The sequence below is a fragment of the Bison bison genome, unplaced genomic scaffold (genome assembly GCF_000754665.1).
Source record: "Bison bison bison isolate TAMUID 2011002044 unplaced genomic scaffold, Bison_UMD1.0 scf7180017864531, whole genome shotgun sequence".
NCBI classification, from domain to species: Eukaryota; Metazoa; Chordata; class Mammalia; order Artiodactyla; family Bovidae; genus Bison; species Bison bison.
The window spans coordinates 10,700,737-10,705,079 of record NW_011495081.1 but is presented as its reverse complement, the minus strand read 5'-3'; the positions used below and the strand labels follow the sequence as shown (position 1 = coordinate 10,705,079).

The 4,343-nt window shown below is 42.5% G+C and overlaps 1 protein-coding gene across 1 annotated transcript in view; it reads right to left on the bottom strand.

Annotated features, from left to right (window-relative positions):
- RAG1 (recombination activating gene 1) overlaps positions 1 to 3,050 on the bottom strand; it is a 9,191-nt gene extending 6,141 nt beyond the window's left edge. Inside the window, exon 1 of the mRNA XM_010831868.1 lies at positions 2,970 to 3,050. The gene's annotated coding sequence lies outside the window, so the exon portion shown is untranslated. The remainder of the gene's footprint in view (positions 1 to 2,969) is intronic.
- Between the last annotated feature and the right edge of the window lie 1,293 nt (positions 3,051 to 4,343).

Sequence of the window (4,343 nt, the reverse complement as noted above, 5' to 3'; positions counted from 1 at the left end):
CTGGAGTGGGGTGCCATTGCCTTCTCCGAGGTGAAAGCTATAGATGTTTTATATTTTTTATCCTTATGGAGGATTTTTACTGCCTCTGAAATAAGCATCTATTATTTTTAGAAGACAGAACTTTTAATAACTAGTTCTAATCAGATATCATTTATCTATTTGATTAGCAAAGATTGAAAACATGAGATTGATGCTCATCAGCATTAATGAAGGTACAGGGATTGAAGGTATCTTCATACATTTTTGGGAGGAGTATAAATTGGTATAATATTTCTAGTGGAAAATGCAGCAATGTCTTTTAAAAGTTGAAATACAGATTATCTTTGGTGGAATAAATCTGATTTTAGAAAATTCTATAAAAACATTCCCACAGGTTATTCCCATAGTGATATTTTATATGGAAAGAGAGAAAGAAAAAAATTTAAAATGCGTTTAAAAAATTTTTTTCTTACTTTGCAAAATAAAAAAACAGCATAAATAATCACCAAGCATTATTAAACAAACTATGGACCAGGTACACAATGGAAAACAACACAGAAATTAAAATTTTCTGTATGCATTGATACATATATGCAATTTCTATATACATCAAGATATAAAATGATGCACACATGACAAAGCTGAGACAAGAACAACAATAGCAAGTATAGTAAGACCTCATTCTTGCATATTTGTTCATATTTGTATATATCTGAAAATATAGACAGTCTGGAAGAGTATGCACTGAAACCTTCACAATGTCAACTCTTAAGAAAATAGAATTGATACTAGTAAGATCTCTAATTTTCTATTTAATTCATTTTTATATCATTAGAATTTTTCACAACAAATATGTATTATTTTTTAAATTTTTGTGATATACTCACTTTAGGGAAAAAACATTTTTAAGGCTAGATTTCCATGTACCCATAGTCATTGTTGTTGTTGTTCAGTGGCCCAGTCTTGTCCGACTCTTGTGACCCCATGGACCACAGCACGCAGGCTTCCCTGTTCCTCACCATCTCCCGGAGTTTGCCCAAGTTCATGTTCATTGCACTGGGGATGCCATCCAGCCTCCTCATCCTCTGTCATCCTCTTCTCCTTCCTCATTTTCCCATACTTCTTCCTAAATTTCCTCCCAGAAAAGTTTGGCCAAATGTCAAATCTGACCACCATTCTTAGCTTTTCTTTTCTGGTAAACCTGTGCTTGCATTCTCAGTCGCTCAGTTGTGTCCAGCTCTTTGCGACCCCGTGGACTGTAGCCTGCCAGGCTCCTCTGTCCATGGGATTTCTCAGGCAAGAATACTGGAGCAGGTTGCCATTTCCTTCTCCAGGGGATCTTCCCGACCCAAGGATCGAACCCATATCTCCTGCGTTGACAGGCGGATTCTTTACCACTGAGCCACCTGGAATCCCAAACAAGTTGAAAGGGGACTGAAATATGGACTTGCAGACAGCATGAAGTTTGAACCATGAAAGAGTTATCCTGAGGTCATTTTTTTTTTTTTTTGGACACCTGGGAATCTTGCAAACTCTTGATCTCCTCTCTTCTAACACAGGGTCTCAGTGGTGGACCAGCGTCAGACTCTATAAGGCAGGGTGGTTGTTGCTGGCTCAGCCCTGTTCCCATGCTCTACCCTCTCAGCGTTGCTATGACCTTCCATCACAGCTGGAGAGGTCCTTCTCCCTACAGGGCGTGGATTCACTTTGGCAGCCAGTCTAAGGTGACTTGGCTGGGGCAGAAACTGTCATTCATGGGAGTGCATCATTAGTTATTTCGGAAGGCAGAGCTGCAGCACTGCCCCTACTCCCAGCCCAGCCCCCAACTCTTCACACACATACATGTTAGTACTTGGTCCACAATCCCTCCTCTTAACGTCTTTGGTCCCCACACAATGCTTGAGTGACTACTGTGTGCCCAAGCGTGACCCCTTGTTGTCACACCCGTTGCACTCATTCGTTCATTTATTCATTCACTCCACAAATAACTATTGTCTGCTTTTTGCCAAACACCAACATCAAAAAACTGACAGCATCAAAAGCCTTTTTATGTCTCAAGGCATCTACAAAATGACCTGAGGATTCTTGCTCTTCCTCCAGGCAACTTCTTGCTTGAACTACTTCAGAAAGAAGTGCACTGTCACAGCCCCTGATCAGGAATCCTGTTCACGAACGTAACCTCTGTGTAGGGTCTCTACAGTGGCAGTTCTGAAAATTGCTATGTGCCAGCATCACTAGGGAGCTTGTGTTTTAAAACAACGATGCAGATCATCAGGTCCCAGAGAGTCTGATTCTCCATCTGGGACAGAGTCCAGAAACTGTATTTTTTAACAAGCATTTCAGTGGCACTGTTACTAGGGGCACACAGGTCATGCTTTGGGAAATACTGGTCTCCTACTTAATCTGATGCAGCTCAGGAAATTCCTGGCAATTCTTGGCAAATACCTGGGCAAGTACATATTTCCTCCAACCCTGAAATTTGTTTGCTCCTGATTATTTTTCTTGCCTGGATAAGCGCAGTACTTTTTCCAAGAGTCTCACTCCGTTCCTTCTGCTGATTCGCTTTGCAAATCCCTTCAATAGGCACTACTTGGGAAATTCCTGGCAGTCCATTGGATAGGACTCTGAGCTTCCACTGCTGGGGGCACATGTTTGATCCCTGGGTCAGGGAACTAAGATCCCCACAAGCCACACATTGCAGCCAAATAAATAAATAACACACTCCCCCAAGCCCTTCCTCTGCCTAGAGCCCTCATTTACAGTAATTCGGATATTTTGCATCTTCTCTATGAACCTACAGTGTCTTCCTCAACTTAGTCTCTTGTTCCTTTCCTATTTTAAGCACATTAGAGAGAAAAACCAAACATAAGTCAGCTTCCCTCGATCCCTCCTCTCATTCCCCACAAGGGAAAAAGCCCAAGTACTTTTAGTTAGCAACATAAAAATATAATAAATATTGTGACTCAAGGCATGAAAAGCATGAGTGTTACCTTGCTCAGCGGGCTGCCTGGGCAAAGTGTTAGGAAGACTGCAATTCAGTTGATATCACTTGATACCAAAGAGAAGGCAGAGGGTGCTCTCCTGTCTTTCAGGCAGGCTGCTGCATTATTTATCAGTCTCCACTGCCTTTCCCAGCCTCCCCCCACCACACAGGGCTAACCACAAGTGATGGCAGCCAATCACAGCCCGTGAGCCCCCAGCTCCAGCTGGCACCTGGTTCTTCAGGAAGCTTAGCTGGGGGACCTGAGTGTAGAACCACACTCTGGTGTGTGCTGAAACACTGCCAGAGCCGCCAGGTCACTCCCCAAGACTGGTTGGAAGTGATCTTGTCAACATAATTTTGGACTTCTGCCAAGGTTCTATACCTGTGCCTCAGTTTTCTCATCTGTAAGATGGAAATACATATACTTCAAATAGTCAGTGAGCTTATACAGTGAGAGTTATCATAGGAAAATACTTGTAACAGCATCTGCCCTTGTTGTTGTTTAGTCTCTAAGTTGTGTCCAACTCTGCAACCCCATGGACTGTAGCCCACCAGGTTCCTCTGTCCATTCGATTTTCCAGGCAAGAATACTGGAGTGGCTTGCCATTTCCTTCTCCAGGGGATCCTCCCAACCCAGAGATCGAACTCACATCCCCTGCACTACAGGCAGATTCTTTACCACTGAGCTACCTGGCAAGCCCAGAGATCTGCCCTTAATAGGAACTTATCAAATGCTAACTCTGTGATCACTTTTACTATAATTTTGAAATGACCTACCTGGACAGTTCTCAGTAAGGGAAGTTTGTGCTCCTCGAAACAACACTACGTTTACATTACTAGAGTTTTGAAGGAACAGACTAGGATCTGTGCCTTCAATTGCTTTGGGTCTTGGATATATTACTTAAATCCAAGTAACAGATTTATGAGATGCTATCTCCTCGTCTACATCCCAATATTGATTATATTAGCCCCCTGTTATCCAGAGCAATAGGCCAGGCTTCCAAATGCTTTACTTTACTTACTATCACTTATTTGTCACCAAAACGCTGTGCATTCGACATTATTTTTTCTAAAGAGAAGCCACAGAAGTTTAAAGCAATGGAGAAGCTTACCCGTGGACACACACCGCTAAATAGTGAAGTGGGATTCAAAGTGCATGTTCTCAACCACTTCACTATTCTGTAAAAGGAGAATACTGAGAGCCATCGGCAGCAAGAGTGTGAGGATGACTCAAAAACGAACTTCAGTCTACCTAGCAAGGTCTCTGTTTCAAATCCCCTTTATATGTCTTAGACCCAAGTACCCCTGTGCTCAGCTAATATGTGAGGGGCAGCCTTGTTCTCATCTTCAGCAAAAACTGTTAGCATCAGTGTGAGGATTT